This window comes from Suncus etruscus, chromosome X (assembly GCF_024139225.1).
Source record: "Suncus etruscus isolate mSunEtr1 chromosome X, mSunEtr1.pri.cur, whole genome shotgun sequence".
NCBI classification, from domain to species: Eukaryota; Metazoa; Chordata; class Mammalia; order Eulipotyphla; family Soricidae; genus Suncus; species Suncus etruscus.
This window is the reverse complement of record NC_064868.1, coordinates 73,566,018-73,587,944: the sequence shown is the minus strand read 5'-3', so window position 1 is coordinate 73,587,944 and position 21,927 is coordinate 73,566,018. Positions and strand designations below refer to the sequence as shown.

Sequence of the window (21,927 nt, the reverse complement as noted above, 5' to 3'; positions counted from 1 at the left end):
CCCTAGAGCTATTTATACAAAACTGAAATACTATAAATCCAAGAAATAATGAAATGATAACTACTACTATGGATTTCTCCACACTGAGATTTTCGGCTTTTAGTTCATAAGGATGATAGCAAAATAATGATAACAATGATAATAAGCATCAGAGCTACTCATTCTCAAGCATTATTAAGGATTTAAGGTTTACATTTTAATATAACTTCAATATTATTGACCTCAGTTTTACTTTGTGTACTGACCATAATAAAATTATTGTTACCCAGGACTTTAATAAAATGTTCCTGTTCATGGTTATAAGGCACAAGTCAAGATTTCTTACCCAAGCAGAAACCTAGTGGGTATCCAACATGAACCTCACAAATATGGATCTCTATTACTAGTGAGCACTGGTGTTGGATTCTACAGTTTTTGTCCTATTAGTAGATGAACTGATTAATGGAGGTTTAAGTCTTAAATTCCATTAGCAATAGGGTTTTAGTATGGTAAGAAATATTAATAGAAAGGCGAATTAGTCACAAGCTCCTATTGGACTTGAATGGAACTGATGACATATCTGAATATCCTTGAGGAATAAGAGTATCAAGGTAAATTTATATATGTGAATTTTCCCTAGAGAAGTTAAAGGATTTTCCCACAAATTTCTCATAAGTCAACACATTGAGTATAGCTTTAAGTAAAATACTGTACCCTGATGTGATTTGGGATAAATGACTACATTTGCTATATCTGGTGTGTCGTTTTAAGTGTCAAGGCATCATAAGGGAGTGGACAAAACATGAAAAGGTCATTTGAACTAAAGAAATCCAGGATGGTTTGACTTTAGCTACTTAACAGATCAGATTTCATGTCTTCATTTCACATCAATTAGGTGTAGACAGAACCCTAGATTTAAAATTTCAATGTCCAAGTCTGACTTCTACGGAAATCCTAGTTAAATCCAACATTCACTGTGGACAGTAGAATGTGGACAGTAGAATTAAATATACTTGAATGCTGAAACACAGTTTTACATTTATATGAATGCAACTATATAATCCTATAACAGAGACAGTAAGCATTTTAAAATGCATGTTGGAATGTTACATGCATAAAACTATCATTAACAATATTGTAAATCATGGTACCACAATATAAAATGGTAAAGTTAAAAATTAAAATGCAAAATCCAACGGATGCTCCTATAGAGTGAATATTCTTGTTCTGTTCCATTTTATTTGCTTTGTTTGGGGACAACGCCCAAAGGTGCTCAAGAATTACTCCTAGCTCTGCACTGAAGAATTTCTCCTGCTGGTGCTCAGGGCTCTGTATGGAATGCTGGGCATTGAATCTGGATTGGCCAAGAACAAGGAAAATGCCCTACCTGCCCCAGTCCCAGAGTTAATATCGTTATGCATGGTTCTCTTAGAGGCAGGTCCCAGAGACATCCATTTACATTGAGCAAACAATAGCTTACTGAAAAGAAAACTATTTCCTGGGGCCGTCAGTAATGTGTGCACATGTCACTAAGCTTTTTTTCCAAGTGTTGTCTCAACCTTGATAGGAGATAGTCTAAGAATTCAAGGCTGCACACTCCACTTTTTAAGAGTCTGGTTAGGACCTTTCTCTAAGTGAATTGGTTTCTCTCCTAAAGTGAAAACAAATTCCTGCTGTATCAGAGGCTGGGAAAGCTCAGAGATATACAAGAGGTCAAAATTAAGTCCATTAAATCCCAGTCCCAAATTTAGTCACCATAGAGACAGGGCAGATAAATAAACCAGTAACCTTAACAAATGGCCAGCACCTTTGCCAGACATCTCTCTGACTTACATTATTTTTACTTAACTATCTTTTAGTCCAAACATAACTGACGATGAAGATGACAAAACCAAACAGAATTAGACCCAAAAGAAATAGGAATGCTCAGGCAAGCAAAGGGCAGGCAAGGAGTCAAAAGCTCCCCCCCCCCAACTTAGTAATGTGCTCTCTGTTCCCCTTGAAAAATGATTGCAACATGAAGCTCCAGAGGCAATGACATATGGGGAAAATATGTGGTGCTAGAGCCAGAGGAAACCATGTCAGAAAAGAAAAACAGACATGAAGTAACTGACCTAATTAAAGAAGAAAAGCCTACATACAGCAGGGAAACAACTGTATCTGAAACAGGGGCTGCGCTGGAGGGGAAAGGTCAATTATAAGAAGGGCATTTTTGTGATTTAAATGAAATCAACAAAGGAAATAATCAGGTATTACTTTTGAATGGTAGCTCTTTTCATGTGTCCATTGGCCCTTTAGGCAGGAGGAATCATACTGCTTGGCTTGACTATACAATCATAAAAAGCTCTTGAAATAAATATTCATACCTTGTCATGGGAGATCCCAAGATGTCTATCAATCACAAAAACAGAGGAGGAAAGAAAAATGGTGACATTAGAAGGTGGTACAAAGGAAGCAAGAAGGAATGAGCTTCATGACCCTTATGATCCAGCAATACTACCCCTAGAGATTTAACCTAAGAACACAATACAAAAATGCCCTGTGCACGACTATGTTTATTGCAGCACTATTTATAATAGCCAGAATCTGGAAACAACCCATATACCTGACAACAGATGAGTGGCTAAAGCAACTGTGGTACAGTTACACAATGGAATACTATACAGCTATTAGGGAAAATTGAGCCATGAAATTTGCCTATCCACAAATAGTCATGAAAATTATTATGCTGAGTAAAATGAGTCAGAGGGAGAGGAATATATAGATTGGTCTCACTCATCTGTGGGATACAAGAAAAATAAAAGACAGTATGTAATAATATCCAGAAATGAGATGAGGGTTGGGAGGACCAGCCCATGATAAGAAGCTTACCACAAAGAGAGGTGAGTGCACTAACAACTACCATGACAATGATAGTGAGAGTGAGAAGCAGAATGCCTGTCCCAGAGACAGGTAAGGGGTGGGTGGGAGAACATTGGTGGCAGGATAGCTGCACTGGTGAAGAGTCGTGTACATTCTATGGCTGAAGCCCAACTATGAACACTTCCGTAACCATGGTGCCTAAATACATTATTAAAAAAAAAAAGAAGAAGGAGGAGGGAGCTCATGATAACGCCATGTTTAAGCTCTAGGTGGAAGTCCTCAAAATGGATTTCCTGGTTAATTACTAACTAGCTGCAGAGTGATCAGGGAGGAACATTGCTGCTTAGGAGGTGGGATTGTCTCCTGTAAGTAAAAGCTCAAAATTGTCACTCCAAAATGTAGCAATAATAGGGGGGGAAAAAAAACAATGAAACCTCAAAGTATTACTTACATTTGTCCATGGGCCTTCTAGTTCTTGTCCAATCATACATTACTATTTAAATGATTATAATAATAGTCCATATATAATTTTGCATTTTGCACATTTTTAGCAAAGCTGGACTTTACACATTATTGCCTATAGCTCTGCAATCATCAAATGAACACTTTAAACAGATTCATGGAATTCTATTACATAGATGTCTGAGTTACTCACATAAAGATGTCTTCTAATGTTGAATATTCATTATATATTTAAATGTTTGTTTTTTAAACCACACCCAGTGGAGCTCAGGACCTACTCCTGGCTTTTCAAACTCTCTATACACTTACTGTCTCTCTTAATATTTTTTGTCCTTACAAGTAAAAACAGTGACGAATATAACATGCAATCTTTTTTATTATTTCTTAGAAAACTTGGTTTTTAGAACACATTCCCCAAAGTAAGATTACTACATCAATAGAGTATCAATTTGGTATATACTAACTAGGCAGTCCCCCAAGGCAATTAACCAATTAAAATGCAGACACTGAAGATGTGTTCATTAGTTTAGAAGTAGCTATATATGCATTGCAATTTTATGTTTTTGTTGACTGGTATTTATTTTTTGGAGCCACACCCAGTGACGCTCAGGGATTATTCCTGGCTATGTGCTCAGATTCGCTCCTGGCTTGGGGACCATATGGGATGCTGGGGATTGAACTGAGGTCTGTCCCAGGTCAGCCACATGCAAAGTAAATGCCATACCACTGTGCTATCTCTCCAGCCCCATGTTTTTGTTGATTTTTCAAAATTTTAAAATATATTATTTAAACAAATAAAACTTCTATTTAAATATGTGTCTTTTCATACCAGTGAGGCTAAACGTTTTTCCCAGTTATTTACTTTGTGATAGAAAGTAAATATCTAACTCCCTCCCCTTTCCTCTGCCCCTTCTACCAATTTGGAAAACTCATTAAGAGAACTATTATGAATTTCCATGTGACAGGTCCAAACATCTAAATGAGCTCTGTGCAGAATTGAGAAATAAGTGATAAATAAGAAATAATTGGTGAAATCTACCACCAACTTTTTCTGGTTTACTTCCCATTTTACTATTATCCTCAGCTTAACTGCAAGCATGAAGAACAAAAACTGTGTACCTGTAAAGTACACAATATAATGATTTGGAATACATATTCTCTGAAATAATTACCAGTCAAATTAGTTAAGATGCACCCTTTTAGTGTGTGGAGAGAATATTTAAGATTTATTCCAGTAACACATTTTTTGAGAGATCATATCTGGCTATGCTCAGGGATTACTCTTGGCTCTATACTCAGAAATAACTCCTGGGAGGATTGGGGGACCATATGGGATGCCAAGGATTGAATTCAGGTTAGCTGTATATAACCAAACACCCTGCTGGATTATAACTAAAATATAACTCTGGCCCTCATAACACAGGTTTTAAACATAGTGTCTTCATTTTCATTTCTTACTTGTATCATTTCATTGTTATAGCTAGGGCCTTGATAGGTATCATATTCTCAGGGGTTTCATTTATAAGAGTTCTAAGCGTTTTGTAAATATATTCTCCTATAGATACAAAATTAAAAATAAACCTGCATCCTTATCCGTGTGGCATTTGAGCTTTACTATCTCTGGAGCTTTTATTTGAAGCTTTTAAATTCCTTTTCGTTGTTTTGTTTTATTTGGGGGCCATACCTGGTGATGCTCAGGGATGATTCCTGGCGCTAAACTCAGGAATTATCCTTGTTGGTGCTCAGGGAACCATATAGGATGAGATGATGTGGATCTAACCCAGAATGGAAGTCAAACACTCCCTGCTGTATTATCTCATTGACCCCATCATTTAAATGTATTTGAATTGTAAAATAAATATAGATTTAACTTTTTACATGAATTATGCTGCCTTAAAAACAAATACTTGTTGTTTTTTTAAAAATGGATCCTGATGTAACAGGAAGTGAACTCAGGTTTAGCAATGAAGACCTGGCTATAAATAGGCTACCTAAGATTGCCTTCTCTCTCTAAAGCCAAAATGCAAAGATAATAAACCCTTCATTACATGAATTTATTATTCTTAGCATTGCCTTAAATCCCCCATGCTGGGGCTGGTGAGGGTATGGCACTGATTTTTCTTTTTTTTTCTGGCCACACCCGTTTGATGCTCAGGGGTTACTCCTGGCTAAGCGCTCAGAAATTGCCCCTGGCTTGGGGGGACCATATGGGATGCCGCCGGGGGATCAAACTGCGGTCCTTCCTTGGCTAGCGCTTGCAAGGCAGACACCTTACCTCTAGTGCCACCTCACCAGCCCCATGGCATTGATTTTTCATGTGCCTAACCCAAGTTCAATCTCCATCACATTTTCTAAGAGTGATTTCTAGGTGTAGATCCAGGAGTAAGCCCTAAGCACCAATGGATGTGATCTAAAACCCAAATAAATAATTAAATAAAACTCTCTTGCTAGTCAAAAAGAACTAGGTCTGAGGACCTAGTTCCCTACTACCTGTTGATACTACAGACCCTTACGCCCTAGATTTCCTGCATTAAACACCATGTTCAAGTTTGAGAAAAATTGGGGCCAACCACAGGAATATTCTCAAATAAAAAATAAAAAATCCATATTGGATGACTCCTTTCTTTTCTTTTTTTTTTGTTTTTTTTGGGCCACACCCGGCGTTGCTCAGGGGTTACTCCTGGCTGTCTGCTCAGAAATAGCTCCTGGCAGGCACGGGGGACCATATGGGACACCGGGATTCGAACCAACCACCTTTGGTCCTGGATCGGCTGCTTGCAGGGCAAACACTGCTGTGCTATCTCTTCGGTCCCGGATGACTCCTTTCTTACTCGTGAATCATCAGAAGATATCCCTCCCCTCAGACATTTACCCTCACCCCTCTTTAATGTACCCCATTCAAATGATCCTAACTCAAAACTATGCATCTGCAAATTAATAAGTTGACTGGGAGAAAGGATTGTGTACTTAATTGAATCCAGGCCTGGGGCTGACAAATCATGTGCCAATCAGAGCGGGTCTTATAAATGGGCAATAAATCCAAAAATTTCAAAAAGAACTGCCACCCCTGTCCTCTCTATCAAAGGATTTTATAATTTCATTCTCTATCTAAAGATACAGTAGCTATTTGGCTCCAGCCTGGTGTTGCCCAATAAAACTGCATGCTCAGTCTTGCGAGATCCTCTGGTATTTTAAGAGAAGCTGAAACTTCAACTTTTTCCAATATGAAAACTCTTCATTTTTGTAAATGTTGGCAATTTGCTTGAAAAATGAAAGAAACACCCCTGTGTACCAGATCCAGCCCACTAGCCTTAGCTCTCAACTGATGAATTTCAAACTCCTTATGCCTGTGTAGATCATCTGTACCGATTTTCATACTTACGTTTAAGTGTTCCACGAAGAGCAGCCACATTAATAGAAATGTTATTAATAGCCACATTAATAGAAATGGTAGCAATCAAATCACTAGGGCTACTGTATTTAAGACTTTTGTCAATATTAAAAAAAACCTGCCAAATCAATACTGAAAGTGACCATATGTCAGTGATACAAATATTTCCTAGATGTAAAGTACATGTGCCATTAATGAACAATATTATCATTGCTGCAGAAACAAATTACATAGAGTAGTAGCCTCCTCACATACATGTTCAAGAATGAGCTTGTGTTCCAATTTTTTTCTCAATCATTCCCTAACAGAAAGGCAGCCAAATGGAACCATGTCCAAGTTCTTGAATTATAAAGTGTATCTGTGACAAAGGCTGTATTAAACATAAAATGGAACACATTATCATTAAAATACAAATCCTAAAATATCCTCAGTGGAAATTGTGAGGTCCACTTTCCAAAACTGTTCAATTTATTCCAAACAAACTTTAAAAGAATTGAGTGTGAAATATACAGTTTACATTTGTTTTCATTTGTGTGTAGGGGGGAGGACATGTGGATCCCAGGCACAGCTGTGTCCCGAGCAATAGTGGCATTCTTAGATATCTGCGCATGCTTGTATGAAGAGCAGAGCTCACAGGCTCAAAAAAGCATATTAGAGACAAAAACTTGGAATTGTACCCTGACCACATTCTATTCAACTCCAAATGGACACTGACACTAAAGCAAAAAGCAAATATAAGTTTTCGTTTCCTCATCTTTGAGGGGAAAAATCATTCTAGGACTGTAACTGTACTTGAAGACTACCAGATATTACCCTGACCTGCTACCTAAAAAGGCTGGATGGAGGAAGAAAGCAAAGAAAAGGAGAAAAATCCAAAAATGAAACTGCATCGTGACTACAGTACTAATGTTTTCTGTGAATCTTCTACATTTCTGTCAGGGTCAAACCACTGATGATATTCCATTTGAGGGACTCAATTGAATAATGCTTGCTTTTAAAGGAACTCAAAGATACTAAATTTGGGTCAAGTTCAAGATAGAGTTGGAGCTATTTCTCATATCATAAAACCACTTCAAGTATATTTGAAACACTTAAGTTACACTGTTCTCCTAGTTCTATTTGAACTTTTTATTGATGACACACGTCAAAGTTTGGGCCTCTGTGAAATTACTGAATGCAGAAAATGATGTGTGCAAAGGACTATGTTTCACTGACCCAGCGTTTCCAACTAAATTGATGGGAGGTTGTCCCCCCACCATCTGTTATTTCCTTAAACAATCTTGACACTGGAAAATTGAGAATAATATCCATGAAAGGGCACAGAGCAAAAATAAAATCAGTGGTCTGTAAAGAGAGCAAAGTGCTTCTCAACTGCCTGAGGGAACCTCAGAAGAAGAGGAGAGTTGATAGTGTTCCACTTGAACCAAAGCGATTCTGCTTCGGTATTCTCTATGGGAGTTAGACCTGAGGATATATTCGAAGTTAGGTTTCTGCTATAAAAACTTTAGTCTGAGAACAACCATTTTAGGGAAAGGCTATGAATGATGACTATGCCAAAGTTTTGACCCAAAGATGGAAGCATCCACCTCTGGCTACTAAAAAAAAGGTTGAAGCTTTTACTATCAGGCCAGTGGATGGCCCCAGGTCCTGAACAGGACTTCCCACTTCACTGTAATGAATTCCAGTGACAAAAATTCAGTTGGATTAAAAATTACTTATACATGTCCTTTTCTTTTCTTTCCTTCTCTTCCTTTTTTTCTTTTCTTTCTCCAAAGCTTATCAACGTTGGGTATTTGAAGAGAGATTTTTAAATTGTGACACATTCTGTTATCCTTGGAGAATGCAGCAAAGGCATTTCTGCTCTCTACTAGATCCCTACCCTAACTGAAATAAGAGTGCATATCCTGACGACAAGGTGTTAGGTGGGAAAGGGTTAGATGGATGAGGAATGCAAAATTGTAGGTCTAAATTAGACCTCTGGACTAACCTAGGGCTGGTAAAGGTCATATTCTCTCTTGAAAATACAAGGAAAGACTAGGGCATAGAAAATCTGGGGTCCTTAACTTTGTGCCCAGATTGCCCATCTTAGAGATTCCCCCTTTTTATTATTTGCAAAGGGAAATAGCCAAGAGAGAAATGGCTAACCCTGGATCAACACATCAGATCCAAATGCCACCATGGCTAAATGAGAAGACAGAGGTTACCCAGCCTATGTCCCTGAAAACCGGGCAGGGCTGCACAGAACTTGTGTACAAGTCAGAAATAATTATGCTGGCCCATGTTAAAACAAAAGCCACAGGAGGGCCTCTTGGGGAGTTCCTGTTGCCAGATTTTGCAGTACCACTGCCACACCTGGACTCCTTTCACTGGGAGGAATGAACATTCCCTGCAGCTGACTGGATCACCCAACATTTTCATGGCTGTTGGTTAGTGAAAGTCTGTTCTGATCAGGCCAACACTTGCTCCATGCAGCTTTCCTGCACCCTGCTGTTCAAGCGGTGACAGGGACAGAGCTATTTAAATAGCCCTTTTTACAAGTCTCTCAAATGGGGCACAGCTACTTATCATGCCCGCCCAATGAAAAGCAAATGGGAGTATTTGCCACCTTGCAAAGGCATCCTCCAAACAGTATTTGGAGTAAACAGCAATACTGGTTGTAGCCATTAAAATGAAACCTCTGCCTTTGGTTACAAAATTACGATCACTAAGCGATGTGGGGAATATTTGGAGGGTGTGAGAGGTGACTTAAGGACAATGGGGGAAAGGGGTCTTGGACCCTTGGTGAAGGTACAGTTACTTTTACATCAAAACCATAAAAGTTGACTATATTATAACCAGGGTACCTTAATGACAATATAATTGCTTAAATTAAGAAATAAAAGGAAGTCTTGTAGAAAAATGTACAAACAGATCTTCGTACAATGCCTGCCCTAACACCACATATGAGTAGGCTGAATATAGTATGAGATTAATTGGTGGCAACTAGTGTGACTTACCTCACACAGGATGTGTGGTGAATGGGGTGGACTTGGCAAGGGCAGGGTACAGTTGACATCAATGTCCCATGTACCTAAGTCAGGGCAGAATGAGAATCAAGAGGCAAAGTTAACTTTTGGAAGAAAAGTCAGAACTTCTCAAAAAACCAAGCTGAGTTCTTTAGAAATGGCCCAGGAGAAACTTTCTACTTCATAGCCATAATCCTTAAAAATCAAAGGGAAATGGCCATGAAGGTCTGTATAGTTCACACCCCACCCACCCCACACATACACAACTGTCTGTTTATCATCTAACATTACCCAGCAATGGATCTGGCTCCCTCATTATCAAGCTGGATTCGCTCAAACACTCAGCATTGTTAGCGGAGTGAGCTCATGGTCTATTTCAGTTTTAAATGAACATTTGGCAATCACCCGGGTAATCAAAACAAATGACTCAGTCGTTTAGAATAGATTTATTAGTTGAGCCCTTTTTTCCCCTCTTTTAACATCTTTAGAATATTTGGTCACAGGAGGGCTCAGATCCAGGCAGAATGTAGTGCACAAGTCACCAAAGGAATATTTAGAGGTGTTGCCATGGCAACGAGGTACAGTGTGACCGATCTCCAATCAACAACAGAATTAGGACTCAGAAGGTGGGCTGGCGCCCAGTGCTGAAGCTACCCCAGCCTTAGAAAACAGGTGTGCTATGGGCTTCCCCGCCTCCCCAGGACACAAAGACTGAGTCCCATATGGTACCCTCCCTGCACCCAGGCATGTCCACCACAGGCATGTTGCCATCAGTGTTTCACCTTCATCACCTCCCAGCCCCCTTATTCAGAGAGAACTGGCTGGGATTAAGGAGAAAGAAGAGCAATCACTGTCTCAGCCCCTAAGTGCAAAATCCCACAATTCATCCCCAGTGCACCTTTATATCAGCCGTGACATACCCACCCACCAATGAAAATTCAAAGGAAGCCCTGTTCCTTGAGAGCATGGCCCCTGTCTGTTCTGTTCACGGCTCTATTTCCAGATCCAGATCAGTGGCCTGGTACACAAGATAGATGCTCATAAGAAGCACTTGGCAAGTGAAAGAGGCCACAGAAAACAATGACACTTCTACATCAACCACAAAAGAAATTGTTCAACTTAAGGCCAGCATACACAAAGCTTCAGGACCACAATAGAACTGCTTACATCCTGACTATGAAATATGTAGTGGCTTAAGATAAAACCATGTCAACAGATGTGGGATTAATTGGATCCCATCCCACTTAGTAGAAGCCTTGTTACTCATTGGGTTCTGGACTTCCCATTGGAGCTTTCTGCTTCTTAGGAGCTAAAGGCTTATGTGTTGGAATTCCTGAACCTGTTTTTCTCTCCATCGTGTGTGTATGTGGATTATTTTCTACATCGATGTTTGCTTCCAGACCGGTGTCTCTCCAGTTCCTGGCTTTGGAATCTGAGGCCTAATTCTAGCAAACAGATAGTGAGGCCGTACTGAACATCCCCAGAAGTCTGTGCTTGACTCAAGAAAAGGGCTCAGGTCTGCCAAGTCAAAAGCCCAGAGGAAGGCAGATCTATGTCAAGGGTGAAGCGAACTTTCAAAATGGAATGTTTGAAAGACATGGACTTTAGAGACACCTCTCTGAGTCCTTTCCCCCAAATTACTTAGAAACACAGTTTGGGAGGGGTTCAGTTTGGGCTGGATGGTCATACCCACCAATGCCCAAGGCTTACTCTTGGCTCTTCTCAGAGGTCATGCCTAGAGAAGCTTGGGAGATGAGGATCAAATGTGGGTTAGGTACATGCTAGGAAAGTGAATTAACCCCTGTAATATCTTTCTCTCAACCCTTACTTATTTCTTTTTTTCTCTCTTCTCCAGAACTGATTTATTTTGCAGATGAAGCTTCTCATACATCCTGGACTGTACTTGAAGGAAGCTAGTTCTTTCTTTCTTTCTAGAACCAGAATAGCTTTTTCCCAAAGAACACCAGTCTGCCAGTGCCTCCCATATCTTTTGTATATATGCTCCTCACTTCCATAAGGCTAGGCTTTAAGGGAGACAACTGTCTTCTTTTTTCTTTTTTGTTTAATAATATATTTATTTAAGCACCATGATTACAAACATGTTTGTAGTTGGGTTTTAGTTATTAAAAAAAGAATACCCCCCCTTCACCAGTACCCATCACCAGTGCCCCCATCTTCTTCCTCCCCCACCCCCTGCCTGTATTCAAGGCAGACATTCTATTTCTCTCATTCACTACCATTGTCATGATAGTTGTTAGTGTAGTTATTTCTCAAACTCCACTCACCACTCTTTGTGGTAAGCTTCATAGCTTCCAGCCCTCATCTCTATTGTGTCTGGGTATTATTACAATAATGTCTTTTATTTTTCTTAAATCCCATAGATGAGTGAGACTATTCTGTGTCTATCTCTCTCCCTCTGACTTATTTCACTCAGCATAATAGTTTCCATGTACATCCATGTATAGGAAAATTTCATAACTTCATCTCTCTTGACGGGTGGATATATATATCACAGTTTCTTTAGCCATTATCTGTGGGACAATAGTCTTCTAAGGAACCGCACTAAGATAATGCTGGCTTAGTAAAGCACTTGCATTGAACTTTCCCTAACATCCTCCAGGGGGCAGAAGAGAGAAAGGCCAAAGGCTGGATTCTAAAAGAGCTCCTGGCCTGTTGCTGCTGGAGGCTTCTAAAGTTCCCTCGCTCAGATTTTAGAAAATGTTTAGAAAAATTAGAAAATTAGAATTAGAAAAATATCCAGGGATATTTCAATTGCCCGTTCAGCTCCATGTCTGTGCTTGATTGCTTTTGGTCTGGCCCCCTTAACAGTCAGCTGGGGCTGGAAGGGTGTAGACACTCACAGAAGATCACTGGATGCCTGCATTTTTTTTTTTTTACCGATCTGTGCAGTGCAACTGTGGCTTGGACCAGACACAATCCAAGTTGTGTTGATGATATTATGCAAGAATGAATGTGAACAGCAGCCAAACACACTAGGGAGAATGTGATGACAGCAAAGTAATCCAAAATAAAGCCCAAACATTTTAGGGTCAGACATGCTTTAAAATAAATCATGTTAAACGCATCCTGCCCTGACAGAATTAATAAGTCAAATTAGACAAATAATTTGTATTATTCTAGAGGAACCCAGGAGCAGTTGCTATAGATAGTCTTTTGCAGGTTTAACAATCGTATCCTGTTGTGGACACTGGCAGACAATTGGTGGACATTGCAGTGTACCTGACACTACAGAGAGCCAAGCTTTTGTGCTCCCCCAATCACTAACCAACTGGGTAAATTCTATGGAAAAAATAAAATCCGGTGACAGCAGCTGTCTGAATGGGTCTAAAAGACCAGTTCAATCACTCAAAATGGATGAGCTACACAGAACCATTGTCTCTTCCAAATTCTTTGGATGCTATTGTCATGGTAACCGTTCCTTAATCATGTCCTTCAGAATATGCCCTCCCACTTCAGTAACTAAAGAGCACTGAACCCCAAATATCTTCTAAATGAGGTAGCCCTGGGATGGCTTTCATTTCTCCCACTTTGATTCAAATGGTTAGCCTACTGGGGGAGTCGGTAAAGGAGCCCCATGTGTGGCAGGCATTTGCTCCAAACGCATTTGAAATGTTACTGTCAACGGCAGTCATTAATACAAATGAGGCGGCCATTGGCTCATTTCCTTTAGCAGAAAAACTGATCAAACTCACTCAGCAAAAAAATCATTTATTGGTAGAAATAAACAGTGCTGATAAAAGACACCTCATTTTTTTTGTTTTTTTTTTGGGGGGGTCACACCCAGCAGCGCTCAGGGGTTACTCCTGGCTCTAGGCTCAGAAATCACCCCTTGCAGGCTTGGGGGACCATATGGGATGCCGGGATTCAAACCACTGTCCTTTTGCATGCAAGACAAATGCCTTAACTCCATGCTATCTCTCCAGCCCCAAGACACCTCATTTTTAATAATGTCAACACAATCAAGATCTGAGACACAATCAAATCTCTCATGCTATATTAACTTAACAAATAAACAAAACCCCAAAGGAGCTTGTTGGTTATAATAAAATCTAATTTTGGTCCTTATACAGAGATTTAATGTGATTTAAACATACAATGTCTGGAAGATCATTTGTTTCACACCACTTGACACTTTTTATAATGCTCTTTATGATTTAGAAAGAAGTTTTGCCTTTATACAGTTTGTGAGAAGAGAAGGTATATTTTTAAGAGGTCTATGAGAGCCAGGGGGCTGAGAGAAAGGATGTGGCAGGGGGTCCTTGGAAGAGGGAGGTAGGTACACTGGTGACGAGTGTGGTGTTGGAATTAAGTGCATGATGAGCCATTATTAACAGTATTGTAAACCACAGCATCTCAGTCAATACAAAAATAAAATAAAATAAAATAAAGTTATATATTAGACACACCATTCTTTAAAAACTGTAATAGGTTTTGATTTTTGCCTACAATTTTTTTCAGTCCCTTCAGAAAACTGAAAAAGAATATTTACTGACACTGCCTTCGGATAGATGTAACCTTTTAAAGCATTGAATCTGCTTTATGTTTCCAAAATGGTTTTTTCAAAAGGCATTACTAAAATAAACAGAAAATACAAAGAAATGAAAAGTCAGTCTGTGTTCATGGATTGGAGGAATAAACATGATTAAAATGGCCATCTCCTCTAAAGTTACAGACAGTCTATGTAATCCCTATAAAACCACCAATGAAGTTTTTCGAGGGAAAAAAGCAACAGTTCTGAGATTTGAATGGTGCCACAAAAGAGGCCAAATAGTGAAAGTAATTCTGAGAGAAAAGAAGAATGCAATAGTCACAAATACAGTATGGCATGGGAACAAAAGCGGACACAAAGACCAGAGGAAAAGAATAAAATGCCTAGAAATAAAGGCACACCTATATGAAACCTCCAATATATGATAAAGTAACCAGACTAGAGAAGAAAGGAAAAGCTTCTTAAATCATGGTGCTAGGAACACATGACAGTTCCGTGGCAAAGACAAAAACACCAAAACAATCGAAATCCAAAGATCACTGTTTAATAAGATACACAAAAATTAACTCAAAATGAACAATGAATTTAGATATTAGACACAAAACCTTAAATTACACCAAAATTAAAAAGGAGGTGTTGAACTCCAGCATCTTGACATCAGAGATATATTTGGAGATAAAACTCCAATGGCAGGATGAAAGGAAAACTAAATGGGACTACATCTAATTAAAAAAGGCTCTGTACAATGAGAAACTACCACAAAAAAAAAAAACAAGACAATCTAGCAATTAAGAGGGGATGTCAGTACATCATTAATTTGACAAGGGATATGGATATTTTTAAATATATATACATACACACAGACACATACTCACACACACATATATATATAGTGTGTATCACTCAGCCACAGAACAGCAAGCCACACACCCACTTAAAATAAAACAGGAAAAACTTTTAAAAAATACTTTTGAGGGGCCATAGTGGTGGCACAAGTGGTAGGGCATTTGCCCTGCACGTGATGACCTAAGAAGGACCAAGGTTCGATCTCCCGGTGTCCCATATGGTCGCCCAAGCCAGGAGCGATTTCTGAGTGCATAGCCAGGAGTAACCCCTGAGTGTCACCAGGTGTGGCCCAAAATAAAACAAAAAAAATACTTTTGATCCATGAAAAAGTGCTCAACATCAATGATTATTAGGGAAATGCAAATGATGGCATTGAGGTATCACCTCTGCCTGGTAAAATGGCTTATATCAGAGAGACAGGAATCAAGTGTTGGTCAGAATGTGGAGAAAAAAATAACCAGATACAACACTGTTGAATCTAAATAGCTATAGCCTCTTGTAAAATGGTTCCTTAACCAACCAAATCTAGAATTATCATATTCAGCCATATTATTGTTAGGCATTGGCACAAATGATATGAAAACACTAATATGAAATGATATTTTCATCCCATATGGTCGCAGACGCAAATTCATGAATGTTAGTACCCATCCATAAATGAGTGGATAAAGTAGCCTTGGGATGGGTCCAGGATGTGACTCAGTGGTAGTCTCCTTGCTTTGTATGTGTGAGACCCTGAGTTCAATTCTAGAGCACTGCGGTCTCCCCAACAACACAGGGACAACGCCTAAGCAGTAATCCAGACATAGCCCCCAGAAAACCACCAGATGGGATCCCCAAACAAGCAAAAGAAGAAGCTATGCTGTATACATATTTATAATATATGTGTATATATATATATATATATATTTAGTGGAGTACTCTGAAATTCAAAAGATGGAAATATACCTTTTGGGATAAAATGGACAAATCTTAGGGTTATGATACTGAGTTAAACAAGTCTGGAAGTGCAAGTCAGTTACTAGATGGTTTTATTCATCTAGTATGTAGATGAGTATACTAAATCATAAATTACCATTTATAAAAATGTAAATCATTCAAGCAAACTATAAAAACAGTGAAATAAACTTCTAGACTGGATATCAAAAAATATGGTGGTCCCAGCAGGGAAATAAGGTGGGTGGTAGGAATGATCAGAGGATCTTTTAAGGAGTAGGGTGGCAATGGAACATGGAGATAGAGTGGGGCCAATGACACACATGAGAAGGCTATACTTAGGAATTTCTGTAATATCATAAACAATTAAATCATTTTTAAAAGGAGGGACAAACAAAAATTTTGCAGCTTTTTATTTTATTTTTTGGGCTGGAGAGATTATAATGGTTAAGACACTTGTGGCACTTGTATGTAACCAATCCTGAGCACAGCAGTAACTCATGAACACAGATTCCAAAGTAGCCTCTGAGCATAGCAGCTGGGTCTGATCTTAAATGCTCACCCCATCCCCCATTTTGCGGGGAGTGAGTGGGTTACACAGGCATTGCTCAGGAACTACGCCTGGGGCACTGCTCAGGGTTCATGAGACACTAGATTTCAGTCTCCTGAAATAGAAATCCAAGGTACAACCAAGTTTGGCCTTGTACAAGGCACCGCCTACCCACTGTACTATTACTCCAGCCCCCCAAAGCATTTTTAAAGACTTTTCTGAGTTAGAAGTTAAGGCACTTGCCTTGCAGGTAGCCAATCCCAATTCAGTCCTGGCTCACCCCCAATCCACAACCCCCTAAATAAAGCCTTTTTTTTTTTTTTTGGTTTTTGGTCACACCCGGCAGCGCTCAGGGGAGAGCTTTTCTTCTAAAAATGGCACAACCTACCAATTAAGTAAAGGGCAAAGGTGAGTACTGCCCTCATTTGACCCCCTAATAAACAGGAAGGAGTTCTTAAAGATATTTTTGGTTCTAAAGAGAAATCAGAAATTAAAAACTATTTTTGACTGGAGTACTAAACCATGAAGGACATTTTAGAATAAAAATGTAATAAATCACAAAATAGAGGAAACTAACATAATGAGGCTTGTGGAACGAATGGGAATAAAATAAAAAAATGTCAAATGGTGAAATCCAGCAAGAAAAAAATAGAGTAGCAAATATTTTCTGAAGTCAAAAGGTAGAACCTTGAAATTCTTGTCCTTTGCCCTAATGTTCATGGATATTTTTGTTTTTAAAATATGAAGATGAATGTCCTATCCATGCCCAGTACAATAGCCTCCAAATAAAACAAATGATAAAACACAAATGATAAGACTTCTGATGGACTTATAGGCTTGAAAAGGTCAATGCCAAGTTTGCAGCTTTCCTACAACTCCAAGCATCATTCTTCTCCTTCTCCTCCTCCTCCTCCTCCTCCTCCTCCTCCTCCTCCTCCTCCTCCTCCTCCTCCTCCTCCCCCTCCTCTTCCTCCTCCTCCTCTTCCTTCTCCTCCTCTTCCTCCTCCTCCTCTTCCTTCTCCTCCTCTTCCTCCTCCTCCTCTTTCTTCTTTTGTTTTTTGGGTCACACCCAGCAGCACTCAGGGGTTACTCCTGGCTCTATGCTCAGAAATCGCTCCTGGCAGGCTTGGGGGACCATATGGGATGCTGGGGTTTTAACCAAGGACCTTCTGCATGAAAGGCAAACGCCTTATCTCCATGCTATCTCTTTGGTCCCACCAAGCATTCTTTGACTTGGAGAGAGACAGATTCTCCAAAACCAACGCTATGAGGTGTTCTCTGGGTGACTACCATCCTATATTTTTGTGTAACTCCTTGGGGAATATGCACTCCCCTAATCAGAATTTCTACATCCAATCTAACAGGGACAAAGGATGAGTCCAGAGCCATAAAACACGACAACCCATAGATTGGAGAGGTGGCTGTAAGGGCTAGAGAACATGATTAGCATAGGGAGCCCTGGCTGATTCTGTGCACTTCCTGGTTTCCTCAGGCTGAGAATTCTCCACTCATTCCATTTCTGATAGATCCAAAGAATAAATGAAGGTAACCCCCAAACAAAAGGCATTCCAACTCCTCACCCACAGTCATTATTTTGTTCTGCCCACTAGGAGAAGCCATTCCTGGTGGTTCTCAGGTTTTTGGTGTTGGAGATTTTCATGAGGTAAGTGGGATGCAAGTTATGTGCTTTAGCCCTAGTAGTAGCTCTCATGCTACCCCCCTTTCATTACGTGAATGACCTCATACTTTTCTTTTCTTGCACACTCATTTCTTTGTTTCTAGTTTGACCCATAAGGACTTCTCTCCTAGACTACTTTTGTACTGAACTCCAGAAGTTTCTGTCTTGTTTGGTTTAGTGTTATGGACACTTACACTTTTGTCTGCATAGCTACCAGGACAACATTTCAACCCTACCACCTTGAAGGCATCACTTCCTTTAGTACAAATCATTTGTCATTATAATTTAAAGGTCCAACTTCTCTCACAGTCAAGATTTTCCAATGAGAAGCTTCACTTTTCCAGTACTCTGCCTTTGGCTGATTCCCTGACTCTGATGTTGAAGTTCATTGCTTACTACAGAGTAACAGGTACTTTGCCTCATCCAGGTTCATCTATCTCACTCTACACCAGTGATCCTCAAGCTGGCTGCACCTTGGAAATTAGAACAAACTATGGAGTTTCCCTATAAAGATCCCCCAGATTAATCAGGTGACTTTGGTAACCACTATTCCAAATTCCTATAGTTCACAATTGTCAGTTTGTGGGGCACATCAGAATCTCTGGGAGAGAAGGGGAATATTACAGCCCAAAGACTGGATCTCATCACCCTGTTGCAGATTCAATGGGTCTGGGACAGGCCTCATTAATTTGCAGTCTAACCAGCTCTGAGGAGCCACTGATATTATTAGTCTGAGGGCCACTTTGAGAGATGCTATCTGATTGCACTTGGCTTGAGCACTGAGACAGAAAGAAAAAAAGAGAAAGAAAAAAGTTCTATAGTTATACTAAATATAAGTATACAATATAAATATATGTATACATAATGATAACTCTAATTGGCAAGAGAACTTAGTATCTTCTGAAATATCTTTTCCTAATGCTTTGCATCATGGCTTAATTTTGAAATATATCTTCATGAACCAATCTGCCAAAAATTTGGAGAGACCTAATCAGATGGCTTCCTTTCTTATGAACTGAGATCCTGACATGGGAGGTGATTTTGCCCAAAGGGATCAGAAGGGAATTGGCAGAACCTGGGCTACATTTCAAAATTTCTAACTTCTCCCCCTCAGCTCAATACACTTTCCACCACATGCTTAATGTGTCTCTAACAGCCTTGCCAAATTGAATGAAAGGTTCTTGCTTGAAGGAATGACTTTTATTTTCTCTGTTTTCCCTAAAGAATCTAGCCCGTCTAGTGAAGTGCCATGCACTTAAAGAGTAAGTACTCCATAAACATTCACTGATTTCATTTTACAAAGTCCTCAGCCTCATACTTTATAAGCTAGGGCTGGCACTCCATGAACTCTTTCTTTATGCGCTAACAACTGGACAGCCCTTGTCCAATTAATTAGCCACAGGGCAGACCCTTCACAGCAGAATGCAGGTGGTCATGCTCTGATACAGGGACATTTGTAATGAACATACACATGACAGAACTTTGAAAATGGAAGGAATGTAGTAAGTGTACCAGGTGAAACAACTCAACTTGGAAGTTATGTATCAGAAAATGTTTACTAAATAAACAAGTTATATTTTATCCCAGACAAAGGCAGCAGTCAAGGACCTAGTGCTTTAGGGACCAGAAAAATAATGCAAGGGGTAAGGTGCTTGCCTTGCATCCTGCTGAGCCAAGTTTGAATCCCCGGTACAGGTTCCTTGAGCACCACCAGGCATTAGTTCCAAGCACAGAATCAGGAACAGTATTTGAGATATGGCCAAGAACAAAAACTAAATCAAACCAAAAATCTTGGCAACTTTTGGGATTTACAAGTCAAAAATGAAATGAAGTGGTAATTTGAATCCTTGGGGCAATAATGCCGAACATTTTTTGTGCTAAGACCCTCTTTGCTCCTAAACATAAAATTCCATCCTTCTCCATATATACACATACACACACTTCAGACATATGAAGTAACTTTTTTTGTAAGTTATATAGGTCAACTCTCCGGTCCATTTCACCTTTAAGTCTTTTTAAACTAACAACACAAAGATGTTAGCCTGGGTGTAAATCAGAATGAATGGACACACACATCCTAAAAACCTTGATGATGCCTACTCCTGAATAATACTCATTTTATATTATACTCCATAGAGGTCTTATCAGCTTTTTTCTCTTCTAAGTGACATCACTACATTTGCTTGTTTCTCTAAGAGTCTTAGTATCCTCTCAGATTCAATTACCCCACCCTCTACTTATTATAGAGTTATTTTCAAAAAAAGTTTGGTGTCTTTATAGCCAACCCCAGAAAGCAATCAATGCACACTTGCAGTTGTTCATAAAAATCACCCACCTCCTGATGGGGCCGAAGAGATAGCATGGAGGTAGGGCATTTGCCTTGCATGCAGAAGGGTGGTGGTTCGAATCCCAGAATTCCATATGATCCCCCGAGCCTGCCAGGAGTAATTTCTGAGCATAGAGCCAGGAGTAGCTCCTGAGCGTTGCTGGGTGTGACCCAAAAACCAAAAAAAATAAAATCACCCACCTCCTGAGATGTCAGAAACAAAGCACATGCTAATGCACTTGGCTTGAACACTGCAGATGTCCACTTGATCTCCAACACTGCATATGATGCCCTGAGTGCTATTACAGTAGTAATCCTTGAACACAGCCAGATATGACCCAAAACAAAGCAAAAAATTTTATCCAGTTTCATTCATATAGAGACCATTAGCTTGGTCTCTTTACAAAACTAATCTTTGCATGTGGGTTCACTGTGTAACAAGCCACTGTGAATAACTGTGTGGGGTTCTATAGAGGTTAATACCTCTATTAACTAAGCAACAGCAGGATCAAAGTGATCAAACTCTAACCCTGACATTGGTGCAATGAGTTGGCTAAAGCTCAACTATTGTCCCCAACAGTAGTGACATCACAAACACAAGGGTCAAAAAAGCGTCTACTGGGCTCTAGTGTGGGCTCCATTCCACAACAAAGGTGGCCTGGTGGCCCAGCCAAGGCAGACAAAGAAGTCCCACTGAATGTGCATAGTGACTTGCTAGGTAACCATTGCAAATTAATCCTGGGAACTCTCTCCCCTTTCAGGGAGGGGTTCTTCTTACTCAAAGGCAAGTGCTTCTCTTATTTTACACTTTGAAAAAAAATGTGCTAAAAATACCCACTGCATTTTACTCTACAATACTAAAAACAGCTCCTGACACATTCCTTGAATTGCTAAATACTAAATGCACAAAGATTTCTTTGTAATTAATGCGATTTTTGGAGCAGTTCTAGGCTTACAGGAAGATTAAGTAGAAAACACAGTTTCCATGTATCTCCTTGATGATACCATCCAAGTTTCTCTTACTAGAAGCATCTTACATTACAGGAATATAGTTGTTTTGAAAGAGAAAAAATATCCATAGGAGTATTATAAGGTAAGTCATCTTTTAAAATTCTCAGATACAAACAACTACCACATTTTCCTACAGACACATTCAATTTTGGGTCTTTGCAAACCAACCTAACACTCAAGCCTCTATCTACTTTGACTCCAAACAGGAAAACAGTCTGAAGACATTACTGGATCACAAAATGGAAAGGAAGAGAGAAGCCTCCAGGATGATACCTGACATGTTGAAATTAGTTAGCTAATAGGTTGGTCTGGAAAAGTTTATTAAAAATTGCAGCTCAAGGGAAATGGGGGGCATTGGCGGTGGAACTATT

At 39.5% G+C, this 21,927-nt stretch overlaps 1 protein-coding gene across 1 annotated transcript in view; it reads right to left on the bottom strand.

Annotated features, from left to right (window-relative positions):
* The window catches only part of FHL1 (four and a half LIM domains 1), a 59,134-nt gene extending 37,566 nt beyond the window's left edge, over positions 1 to 21,568 (bottom strand). The window contains exons 1-2 of the mRNA XM_049766628.1: positions 21,502 to 21,568; positions 9,691 to 9,764 (exon numbers count right to left, since the gene is read on the bottom strand). The gene's annotated coding sequence lies outside the window, so the exon portion shown is untranslated. The remainder of the gene's footprint in view (positions 1 to 9,690; positions 9,765 to 21,501) is intronic.
* Positions 21,569 to 21,927: the final 359 nt, after the last annotated feature.